Genomic DNA, 13,362 nt, shown 5'->3' on the forward strand with positions numbered 1-13,362 from the left:
TGGGGTTGGGGCTAGGGTTGGGACTGGAGTTACTTACCCCCGATCTCCAGCTCCAGCAACTGCAGCTTCATCTCCAGCCGTCGCATCATCCCGTGACCCGATGTCCCGCTCCACGCTGGCCATCTTCAGCCCTTGTTCTCTGATGGGAGGGGGGGGGAACAAGGGCTGAAGAAGGCTAGGCGTGGATAGTGACACCGGGTCATGGGATGATGCGATGGCTGCGACGGCAGAGACGACTTTGTGTCTGGCTGGAGATGGAGCTAGATGGAGATTTGGGGTTAAGTTGTGGATGTTGCCAGACAGGTATTGTGGCCCAAGCCTTTAGCCCAGGATGGCCTTCGCCGGAAGGGGCCATATCGTTTCCAGAAAGGCACATGGCATGATTTGTTCTCGAGTTCAGCACCATTCTGGAATGGCACTGAATAAAGATATGTACCTGTTATGCAGCAGAAAACTGAGTTTTCACACGCTTCTCGTCCCACGAATCAGGAGAAATTCACACGGTAGGGGAATTCTGCGGTCTTTTGAGGTTGGAAGTTCCCATCTATTCTATTCATAGCCAAGTGGGACGGCTCAACAAAGCTGCGTGATGGTAATGACTCCAACCATCGGGACAAGAAATGTTTGAAAAAAATTGTAAGATTTATAATTTTATCAAGAATAAAGGAATTTTTTTAAGGGTGGTAAATATTTTAATTTTTAATACCTACCCTTTAAAAGTATTTTCATTTCAGATAGATCCCCCTTTAAATAACTATGCCGACTTGAAATTTCACAAGTAACCATTGGGACATGCGGTTTTCGGGGGGGGGGGGGGGGAGGCATCGAACATCGGGGAAAAAAAATTAAAAATAACACTTCATTCAGTTAGGGTTTAATCTTTATTTATGAGGATTATGTTTATTAACAATATAGAAAAAGAAAAAATGGGATAGAATTACGGATTTTCCTTATGTACAGCATCAAAGTAGCGGGACACCAAAGTAGACACTTACTGAAGAATCACCCTCGGAGAAACACAACGATATGCAGGGAATGAAGGTATATGGATCATGTGCAGGCAGATGTCATGTTTGGCACAGACATGATGGGCCAAAGGACTTGTTCCTATGCTTTGAGAGGGAAATTGAACGTTTCACTATTGGATATCGCAGAAGGTTGGGGCCAACTGGATAAATAGCAAGAGGCACAATGGGCACAATGAACAAAATGGCCTCTTTTGACCTGTATGATACTGTCATTCCATGACCCAGAATCTATGGTTAGTGAGCAATCCACTGCTGGTGAGCTCTGAAGAAAGTTCACCATTGCATTGCATAGTTCCTCCTGAAAAATAATTGCCAAGGGAAACGGGTTTTAAATGAAATAAAATTAAAGTACCAAGTCAAAAATTCAAATAAACTTGACCAATTAAAAAATCTATATTTAGTCATATTTACTTTTGTTCCTCACTTTGTTACTACCTGCCGTACTCATGACCTAATGTAATGCAGCTTCTTGGGCCAGCTTCTTGGGCCAGAGTCCCCAAGGTAAGATGGAACGACTAGCTGGAACTTTAACTCCCACACACCAAAGCACAGACATGAAAATGCTTGCAAAAACCCAATCACAATCCCACACAGTTATGCAAAGAAAATAGAAAATAGGTTCTAATATATCTGCAGAAACAAAGCCAGAAATTATCTGATTTTTTACTGAAAATTTTAACGAATACCTGCAATTGCTGCAAATCCAGGCTAACACAAAAATACTGGAAATATATGTAGCAGGTCCAGCAGCATCTGTGGAGAGAGAAACAAATGAAAAATGTCTGGGTATTGATTTTTCACCAGATTTGATGATTAACGTTGCTTTCTTTCTCGACAGATTACCTGCACAGCATTTCCAGCATTTTCCCTTTTTGGTTGAAACTTCATGCTAATAATATGTGACATTCCTCAATGGAATAAATCTCTTTGAAAATCTTTTCAATTCTATGTGTCTTCTTGACTCGGCAGGGTGAGTATAAATCCAGATATTCCTCAGCAAGCGGCAGTGAAAAATGTCAGGCAATCAAAGTGCTATAATATTCAGAGTGGAACTCACAGCATTTTGCTGACAAGAAGACTCTTTAAGAAATGTGCCAACATTCACTTCAATGTCAAAAGCCTGACAGCACGTCTTAAAGCTCCTAATCTAGGCTGACACTTGAACCTATTACAAAGGAGATGTTAAGTTTATTTGGTTGAAGTACTAACCTCGGGTTATTTACTGTTAGAGGTGGTTCAGATGAATATTCCTGGTCTGATTTAATTATTTAATGAAGATTTCAAGGTACTGGACCCTGGCCAACAATTCTTCCTCAAATAAAATAGTTTGATAAAATACTGATTAAAGAGGATGAAAGTATGCACTGCTTTTGGTATTTTTAAAAATTATGTACTGTATCACGTTAAAATGTAGGACTGTTTTGTATCTAAAACTATTTCTATTTTGCTTTGCTTCAGTGTGATTTTTCAATTCTGTTGGATTTGTTTCGCAATTTAAATAAAGTTGAGCCACAGAAAGGCTGGATCTGGTGGGGCCTGAGATAGGCGAGATTGTTGGGAGGAACTGCAGATGCTGGTTCAAGATAGACACAAAAAGCTGGAGTAACTCAGCGGGTCAGGCAGCATCTCTGGAGAACAGGAACAGGTGACATTTCGGATCGAGACCCTTCTTCAGACTGAGAGTCAGCGGAAGGGGAAACAAGATACTGTATATAGACGGTGATATAGAGAGATACGAACAAATTAATGAAAGATATGCAAAACAGTAATAATGATCAAGGAAACAGGCCATTCTTGGCTGTAGGCTAGGTGATAACGATTTATACAGATAATGAAACTGAACAGGACGACTGTGAAAGTCGTACACCACAAGGCTGGGGGAGGGATGGAGAGAGGGGATGCAAAGGTTACTTGAAGTTAGATAAATCAATATTCCTACTGCATCCCATCCTTACAAATGCTGGGATGTAAGCTGCCCAAGCAAAATCTGAGATGCTGTTCCTCCAATTTGCATTTGGCCTCATTCTAACAATGGAGATTGCGTGGGTGAGTACTAGCAAATCATTTTGTGCAGTCAAATCACAAGTCAGGACATAAATATAGGAGAGGGTCAGGAAAAATAAAGCCACAGCAGCAGGGGGAAGGGTTAATGGTTTGTCAGAGGGTGAGCAGAGAAGTCAGCTTTGGCATTTCTTCCCCTGTTTTCAGCAACAAATTGAAAAATTTGAATTAATATTTTGTCATTAATTGTAAACTTCACAATGTCTGCACCAAAATATAATGCTAAGACCAACTCTTATCTGCCTGCAAGTAATTCATACCCCTCAATTCTCTGCATATCCATGTGCCCATCCAAAAGCCTCTTAAATATTACTATCATATCTGCTTCCACCACCACCCCTAGTAGTGAGTTCAGCACCCACCATCCTCTGTGTAAAAGAACTTGCCCCACACATCTCCATTATACTTTGTCTCTCCCAACTTAAATCCATGTCCTCTAGACTTTGATATTTCAAACCTGGGGAAAAAGTTTATGACTATCTACCCTTTGTATGCCTCAATAATATAGACCAATCATATTACTTATTTGTGTGGAGAATTCATATAGGGGTGCAATATTGCTCATTAATATTGTCCAATTTTAAGTCTGAGATGTTAAAAACGTTGCATCAGCAAAAGCATTCCTCGACATGTTCTATCGAAAAGGAAATCCGTTCAAATCCATTTCACATTTTCTTCCTCAAGAATGCATTAGCTTTTCCATAAGAAGAATTTTCATTTATTTATTTTTTAAACGTTGCATCTTGTGACAGATGTTCATATTGGGAACAAGCCAGAGAGGAGAAGAAAATGTACAAATGCTAATTATTTGAAGCAGTACTGTCATCAATAAACATGCCACACATCTGTGCAAACCTTTAAAAAAGTATGCTAGATAGTTAATAACTTTTATATTAAATATGGTTTATTTTTTAATTATGCTGTATTCATTTTGTAGGCAACCAAAACGAAATGAGAAGCATCGTGAATAGTGAAAAAGGTATTAATAGACCAAGATGTTATAGGCAGGTTGGTGCAATGGGCAGCCATGTGGCAGAAGAAACTTAAAACTGAAAAATGTGATGCATCACCTTTTTGGTAGGTACAAGGAAGTATGATATAGAATACAGGACACATTAGAACATAGCATTTCTTACAGCATAACAGAAATAAATAAAGCTCCTTGAATATGTGTGCCTATTTCATTGACTGGGAGAATAGCTTGTGAATGTAGTTCAACAAGCATGTTGGATCACAAGCTTAAAAGAGACATAAAATGAAAGACGAGCAAGTGACGACAAATCCTTCCACAGCACTGATTCAACCAGAGTTGGGAGTATCACAGCCAGTTCTAAGCATCCCACTGCAGGAAAGATACTGTATGAAGGACTTAAATTATGTGGCTGAATGGGAAATCTTGTGCCAGTGGCAAGGTGGCGCAGCAGTAGAGTTGCTGCCTGACGATGCCAGAGGTCCGAGTTTGATTCTGACTATGGGTGTTTTCTGTTGGGACTTTGTTTCTGTTGGGACTTTGTACGTTTTCCCCGCTGGTCAGTGCAAGAGAGGCCATGAACAGTGACTAATGCTGCTCCCTGCATTTCTCAAGCAGTTATAACCTTTGTGAATACTACGCATATTGTTTCTCCAGGAGCAAGGATCCTACACTGTATTTCACAGAGTGAGGTTTTGGAAATTGAGGGTAACTTTTAAATCTCTCTCTGCACGGGAGACCCAACCTTTTCTTTGTCGGGTCTCCGTTGTCGTTGGGGCTGCAACGAGGAGCGGCCTCCAACAGGAAGACCGGGGGCTCTGGTGCCGACTACTCACCTCACCGTCGCGGAGCTGGCCGAGTCCAGAGCGGGTGGAGCGGTGGTGGAGCGCTGCTGCTGCTGCGGCCCGACCTCCAGAGATTCGGAGGCTGCAACTGCGGGTCTGGCGGACGGCGGCACCGGGAGCCCGCGGGTCCCTGGAGGGAGACCGTTTTTCAGGGCTCCCGCGACGGCGACTTCTCCCGCCCAAGTTGCGGGGTCGAAGAGCTCCTGGAGCGGGGCCTTACAGCACCGCCCCGCGCGGCTTGGAATGGCTGCGGGACTCTGCGAGCGCACGCCGGGGGCTCTAACATCAAGAACCCGGTGTGCGACCTTGCATCACCCGGCGTGGCTTTAATGGCCGCTGGACAATCGCCATCGCCAGCCGGGGGCTTTGACTTTGAATTTGACTTTGACTTTGACTCTGACATGGGGGGGGGGGAGTGCAGTGGAGAGATAAGTTTTTCTGGCCTTCCATCACAGCAATGTGATGCATGTTTATGTAAATTATGTTGTGTCTTGGGTCTATTTGTTTGTAATGAATGGCTGCAGAAACGTCATTTCGTTTGGACCTCAAGGGGTCCAAATGACAAATAAATTATATCTTGTATCTTGTATCTTATCTTGTATCATTATACTATCTCTGACTCCCTGATATACTCCCTCTTATTCACAGCAATTTCTCACTCTCCCTCTCTCCCTCTCTCCCTCTCTCCCTCTCTCCCTCTCTTCTCAAACTTCGATGTTCCAGTGAAAGCAATCCAAGTCTATCCAACCTCTCCATATTGCTGAAACCCTCTAATCCAGGCAGCATTCTGATAAACCTCCTTTGCACACTCTCCCAAGCCTCATTCCTGTAATGGGATGACCAGAATGCGGCCTAACCTAAGTCCTATAGAGCTGCATCATGGCTTCCTGACTCTTACATTCAATGCTCCTAGCAATGAAGACAAGCATACCATATGCCTTCTTTACCACCCTATTGACATGTGCTGCCACCTTTAGTGAGCTATGAACTTAGACTTCAAGATCCTTCTGCACATCAATGCTGTTCAGGGTCTTGCCATTAACTGTATACGCTCTCCTTATATTCAACATCCCAAAGTGCAACATCTCACACTGGCTTGGGTTAAATTCCATCTGCCATTTCTTCGCCCTGTTCTGCAGCTGAGCTATATCCTGTTGTATCTTCTGACAGCCTTCCACGTTGTCTGCAACTCCTCTAATTTTGATATCATCAACAAACACTCACAAATCCATCGACATTTATATCTAGGTCATTTATATTTATCATAAACAGCACGTTGAGTATTTCCAGCATTTTCATTTTTACTTGAGATATCCAGCAACAGCATCTGTTTTAATTAATAATTTTTTGGTGAAGGAGTCCCCAGTAAAAAGATGGCCATGATATGACAGAATTGTATGTAAAGTTCGAAAATTGTATATTTGAATCTGAATCCATTGTTTTCAATCTGCGACTTAAAATAACTGCCCCCTAATGTTATCTTATTATCTTATTATTTGAAATTTGTCTACCACACTGTCATGCCTTTTAGGATCTTATATGTATCAATAAGATCACTCCTCATTCTTCTAAACACCAAGTCTAGCTTTTCAACCCTTTTATGGCAATCACTTTATCCAGGAATTAGCCCAGTCAATTTCTTCTGGACTGCTTCCAATGCTAGTATGGTTTTCCTTAAAATTGGGGGCTAAAACAGTACTCCAGATGTGGCTTTACCAATATCTTGTCCATTGTAACAATACTTGAATATTAAACTCCAACTTCCTTGCAGTGTAGGCCCCAAGCCATTTGTCTTCCTAGTTATTTGCTGCACCAGCATTTTAACTTTTTACGTTTCATACACAAAAAAAAACAATCCCGCTGTACTCAATTCATTTGCAATCTCTCTCCATTTAGATAACATTTGACTCTAATTGACTTCAGTCTGCATATGACTCCTCCTACGCAAATACAAGTGTTCACTCATTCCAACATTAAACTCTGCCAAGTTTTTGCCAACTCACTCATTCAATCTATCTGTATCCTGTTGCAGATTCCAAATATCCTCATTGCAGCATGCCAAAACTAATTGTGTTTTATTAGCATTTCCCAAGTTGCCAATGGGCATTCCTTACACTTCCTTATGACATTCCAAATATATATCCTCATGACACCTCTTACAATTCCTCTCCCACAGTGCCAAACTTCACATTCACATTGTGGCATTCCCCGTTACATTTGTCATCGTCCTATTGTGACCTTCTGCACACTTCTGCTGTGACATTCTTCATTCTCACTGTTATATTAGCCGCATTCTTTCTCTAACATTCCTTGTACTCTCTGTGTAACATTTCTCTATATTACTGATACGAAATGTACAGATCATTTGATGTAGAAATATTCTGCTGACTATTATCACATTTTTCAGAACTTGTGCCTGAAGATCAGAAGATCCAGAATATCTTAGGCCTCCTTCGGCCATGGCTGACCATAGGTGTCTCCAGGGTTGGAGGACGCCACTGCGTGACTTTGTTTAACGTGGGGAGACTGGTTCACAGACAGCCACCACACGGTCCTTCACAGATCTAGGTCAGAATCCAGTGGCAGTAGACTCTTTTTTGCTGCAGCCTTCAACCGCCTTCCCAGGCGTTGTGACGCTCCACTAAGGTCAGCCATCGTCCTCTGCCTGTTCTACCATTGGGGTCTTGGTAGGATTGCTCTTTGTCAGAGTCCTCCCCCTCAACCTTACCGCCATGGGTGGCCCTACCCGGAGCATAGTTCCAGACGGCATCGCTCTCAGGATCTCTGGACCACACAAGCTTCTCCACCACGACAAGGTGACAATCCACGGAGAAGATGTCCAGAATATGCTTATCATGAAGTGCATGATATACCAAAAATATGCAATATTAAGCCCTCACAATGTGTACAATAGAAAACAAATTACTAGGGAAAATGCAGTGGTATGCAGTTGAATATGATAAATTTGTTTTTTTGCTTTGCAGAAAGTTATCATGTAGACTGTCGGAAACATATAATTTTGCAAAGAAGAATCAAAGTAAGCAAATGTCCAGTAATATGAAACCTAAAATAAATACATATTTTCTTAATTTATTTCTGGGATATGAAATGTTGATTCAAAGTTAGTCAGATTAGATTTGTACATTTCTTCACTGCATGCGGGGAAATATTAAAAAGTCACTCACCGGTACAGAACAGATTGTACTTCAACAAAATTAATGAAGCTTAAAGAGTCAGCAGATAATGGCACACCTCCCACTATTGCAGCAATTTCATCTTTTCACCAGTTACAATGCAGAACAGAATATTTAATTGCCTGAGAAATCTAACCATATTATTCATTTTATTTAAAGAGAATGTTATTTGATTTTCTTAAGCACAGCGGGCACTGAGTATTCAATATTAATCACATAAAGTGAATTAATTTATAGCCAAATAAAAAATTCAACACCCCTATTCTTCAACTTAATTTTTCCATACAATATTTATGCATGACTTCCACATTTTCAAATTTGTACATCTTCAGGTGGCACGGTGGCACAGCGGTAGAGTTGCTGCCTTAATGCCCCTGTCCCACTTACGAAACCTGAACGGAAACCTCTGGAGACTTTGCGCCCCACCCAAGGTATCCGTGTGGTTCCCGGAGGTTTTTGTCAGTCTCCCTACCTGCATCCACTACCTGCAACCTCCGGGAACTGCACGGAAACCTTGGGTGGGGCGCAAAGTCTCCAGAGGTTTCCGTTCAGGTTTCCTAAGTGGGATAGGGGCATAACAGCATTAGGGGCCCGGGTTCAATCCTGACTACGGGTGCTTGTCTGTATGGAGTTTGTACTCTCTCCCCGTGACCTGCTTGGGTTTTCTCCGGGATTCCGTTTTTCTCCTACTCTCCAAAGACCTACAGGTTTGTAAGTTAAATTTTCCTTAGTGTGTGTTGGATTGTGTTAATGTGCAGGGATTGCTGGTCGGCGCGGACTCAGGGGGCCAAAGGGCCTGTTTCTGCACTGTATCTCTAAACTAAACTAAACTAAACTAAACTATATTTTTCTCTTGGTAGTATTCTGACTTGTATTTATGTCAGACACACACAGCTACAAAAAGATTATTTTATTAGACATAAGTATTATTCATTAAAATAATAGTCTAAATATTATCAATTCTTTGACCATAGTATTTTTGCCTCTGAGTAAAGAACCTTTTCTGGACGTTAAAGCTGGTCTAATCTTTTAACCTTTAGTTTTAACCTTATTCTTAGATTAACTATATTTCCATCTTTTCTGCAAGTAATATGAGAATAGTGATACTGGTTCAAATGCCAGCCTTAAAAACAGAGGGACGGACCAATAACCTATTAACTTTATTCACACACTTGAATTCAAAATAATGATAACTGTGAAACTACTGGATGGCTATGTAAAGTCAAAGTGGAGAATATGGATAGGCAACATTTCTGGTTGGGACTCTTCGTCAGAGCCAAAATGACACAGACATGTTTGAAGCATCACCTATCCGTGTTCTCCAGTGACATTGTCTTACCAGTTGAGTTACTCCAGCACTTTGTATCATTTTTTGTAAACCTGCATCTGCAGTTCCTTGTGTTTAAAGTCCAAGTGCTTCACTAATGCTCTTTCAAGGGAGGAGGATATCTACCATCCTATCTACCTGGTTCAGTCTATATGTCACTCCACACTCCAAGGAACCTGAAATGGACAATTAATGACATCATAATTGCTTTGCATGATCAGAAAAACATTTGCAAAACTGGATCATCAACATTGCATTGACTATACATTAAAATTAATTTGAACATGGACTTCCATCCCAGTCAACCAGATTTTAGTGTTATCATCAACAGATCAAACCAATGCTTTGCAGACTTGTCAAATTCGATCCATCCCCTTCAAATTTATCCCATTACGACTCAAAAAAATGATCGCCAATTCTTCCTGGCTTGGATTAAATTCTGGAACTGCTTATATATTATGGGAGTATTTCCACAAGAAGGATCACATTAATTAAAGAAGATGGCACACCACTACCTTCCCCAAATGTTTCTCCGTTTACGCAGACACAAAGTGCTGGAGTAAATAAGCAGGTCATGCAGCATCTCGGGAGAACATGGATAGGTGATATTTCAGGTAAAGGAATGGAGGAAATTTGCTAGTGATATCCAGACCGCAGTATATAAATACATTACAAGCAATCTGAAGGACTATCATTTATCTTCTGTGCAGCAGCCAGGGACATTCAGATTCAAAGATACCCTTTTTGAAGCCTTAGCCCCCTAAATGTGGAAGAACTACCAGGGCATACAAATTCTATCTTAAAAGGGATCCAGTGTGAGAGTCAGAGTCCAATGTTTTCGAGACCGAAACTATTTGAGATCTCAGATTAGAAACAAAAAACTACAGATGCTGGTTAGTACACAAAGGACACAAAGTGCTGGAGTAACTCAGCGGGTCAGGCAGCATTTCAGGAGAACATGGATAGGTGACAGTTTTGGTCAAGACTTGTCTTCAGACTAATTGCAGTGGGGTGGGGGGAGAAGAAATCTGGAAGAGAGATGTGTGCGAAAGGAGTTGGCGATGGGAAAAAGTGACGGGGCGGGATCACAATGAAGGTGGTGGAGATTGTCTCCAACCTGCTGCCCCTCACTCATAATTAAACTGCACCACTAATATCCATCCGTCAGCTTTTATAGTTAAAAGATCCAACAGCACTTTGTATCTTAGATTTCCCCGGACCTGAAATCACTCCATATGCCTCAGCAGAAGCTCCAGCAAAGGTTAATTGGCTTCTGAGTATACACATGTCAGTTACTGAACCTTAAAAATAATCTGTTTGAAGTGAAACATTTGGAATGCAATAAAGTGCCTCAAAATACTACAGTTAATAATTATTCCTGTGAATTGAATAATAAGATTTCTAGAAGCCATTTGATAAGGTGTTACATAAAAGGCTAATGAACACGATAAAAACTCTCACAGGATTCAGGGAAATATGTCAGCAAGGATTGAAGATTGATTATCACATGGAAGATAAAAAGTAAAAATAAATGAGTCTATTATCAGGCTTGAAACAGATAATGAGTGAAGTGCCCCAAGGATTTTCTTGGCCATTAATTATTTTTGATTTGAGTTTTTTGAGGAGGTGGCAAAGAAGGTTGATAAAGGTAGGGCAGTGGATGTTGTGTACATGGATTTTAGTAAGGCTTTTGATAAGGTCCCTTATGGTAGACTGCTCCAAAAGATGAAGATGTACTGGAATCGCAATGAATTGGTCATATAGATTCAGAACTGGCTCAGTCATATAAGGCAGAAGGTTGCAGTGGGAGGTAGATATTCTGGCAGGAGGTCTGTGGCTGGAGGAGTTCCGCAGGGATCTGTTTGTGATAAATATAAATGACCTAGCCGTAAAAGTAGATGGGTTGGTTGGTGAGTAAGTTTGCTGATGACACCAAAATTGGTGTATTGTAGACAGTGAGGAAGGCTGTCAGAAGATATACCAGGATATCAAACAGCTGCCAAAATGGGTAGAGAAAAGTCAGATGGAGTTTAACCCAGCCAAGTGTGAGGTGTTGCACTTTGGGAGGTTGAATGTACGGAAAGAGTATATAGATAATGGCAAGATAACAGCATTGATGTGCAGAGGGATCTTGGTCCAAGTTCATAGCTTATATGTGGCAATACAAGTCAATAGGGTGGTAAAGAAGGCTTATGCTTTCCTTTCATTGCTAGGGGTGTTAAATACAAGAGTCATGAAGGCACGATCCCAGCTCATTAGGACTGGTTAGGTCACATTTGGAATATTGCACGCATTAATGGGTCACCCCATTACTGGAAAGATGTGGAAGCTTTGAAGAGCGTGCAGAGGAGATTTATCAGAAGGTTCCCTAAGTTGGAAGGTTTCACCTATAAGGAAAGATTGGATAGACTTGGATTGTTTTCTCCTGGAATTTAGAGGTTGAGGGGAGACTTGATAGAAGTATATACAATGATGAGGGCATACAGTGCATCCAGAAAGTATTCAGACCGCTTCACTTTGTCCGCAATTTGTTACATTCCAACATTATTTTAAAATGGATTATTTATTTTTTATCACCAATCAACACACAATACCCCAGAATGAAGAAGTGAAAACAGGTGTTTCTAAATTGTTGTAAAGTAATTAAAAAGAAATAACTGAAATATTACATTTATATAAGTAATCAGACCTTTTGTCATGACACTAAAAATTGAGCTTAGGTGCATCCTGTTGCCATTGATTATCCTTGAGATGTTTCTACAACTTAATTGGTGTCCACCAATGGTAAATTAAATTGATTGGACATGATTAACAGTGCATGTCAGAGCAAAAACCAAGCCATGGCATTGAGAATATGTACAGGTGCAATAAAAACAACTCCAACAGCAGCATTACAGGTTGAAATGGGGGAGATGCCTCTAGAGATGAGAAGGATACAGCTTTCATTGAATTACTGGATTAACCTACAGGGCCACAGTCAAGAACACCCAGCACAAGTTACTGTCAAACCATGCTGGGAAAAGGAGAGAAGGGAAACAAAAATTTTGGATGGACAGTGACCCAGAGAGCATTACAAATCAGCATAGCACAATTAAATGTGGTTCCAACGGTTCCATTACCTTCAATTCCACCTTGGATACTTCCAGATGCAACAGTAGGCTTTACAATATTAGAACAGAAAAACAAGGATAAACAATGTATGTATAATTCATTCATCATACAGGAATACATTGACAGATACTACAGTTTTGTCCAAATTTATACAGATGTATCAAAAGATTCAGTAGATAAAGTAGGAGTAGCATTTATTATACCAGAATTTCACATCAAAGTAGGGAAGAGGATCAATAATGAGGTCTCAGTATACACAGGTGAAATGATTGCAATATTGTTAGCGGTACAGTGGGTCGAGGATACTAGGCCTTTAAGGACAGTTATTTGTTCAGATTCAAGTTTAGCAATAAAGAGTTTACAGCACAGCCATTCAGACAGTAGACCAGACATTTTGATTGAAATACAACAAACACTATTCAGAATTCAAATGATGGGGCTTACAGTCATATTTTTATGGGTACCAGCACACATTGGCATTAGAGGAAACGAAATGGCAGATAAGGTAGCAAAAGAGGTAACAAAAAGAAGTACGATTGATTTAAGTATTAACATAGGTAAAACTGAAATCAAAGACATTATTAAGCAAAGACTGAAAGAAAGATGGCAAAAGCAATGGGGGGAAGAGCAGAAAGGACGGTGGTTCTACAGAGTCCAGAGGAAAGTGGGACAAATGAGATGTGCAGGAAAAAAACAGAAAAGAGGAGACAGTAATTTCAAGAATTAGATTTGGACACACTGGTCTGAACAGTACACTTTTTTATAATAGGCAAGCATAATACAGGCAGATGTGAATACTGTGGGCAAGAAGAGACAATAGAGCATG

The sequence above is a fragment of the Leucoraja erinacea genome, chromosome 2, assembly GCF_028641065.1.
Source record: "Leucoraja erinacea ecotype New England chromosome 2, Leri_hhj_1, whole genome shotgun sequence".
Classification (NCBI taxonomy): Eukaryota; Metazoa; Chordata; class Chondrichthyes; order Rajiformes; family Rajidae; genus Leucoraja; species Leucoraja erinaceus.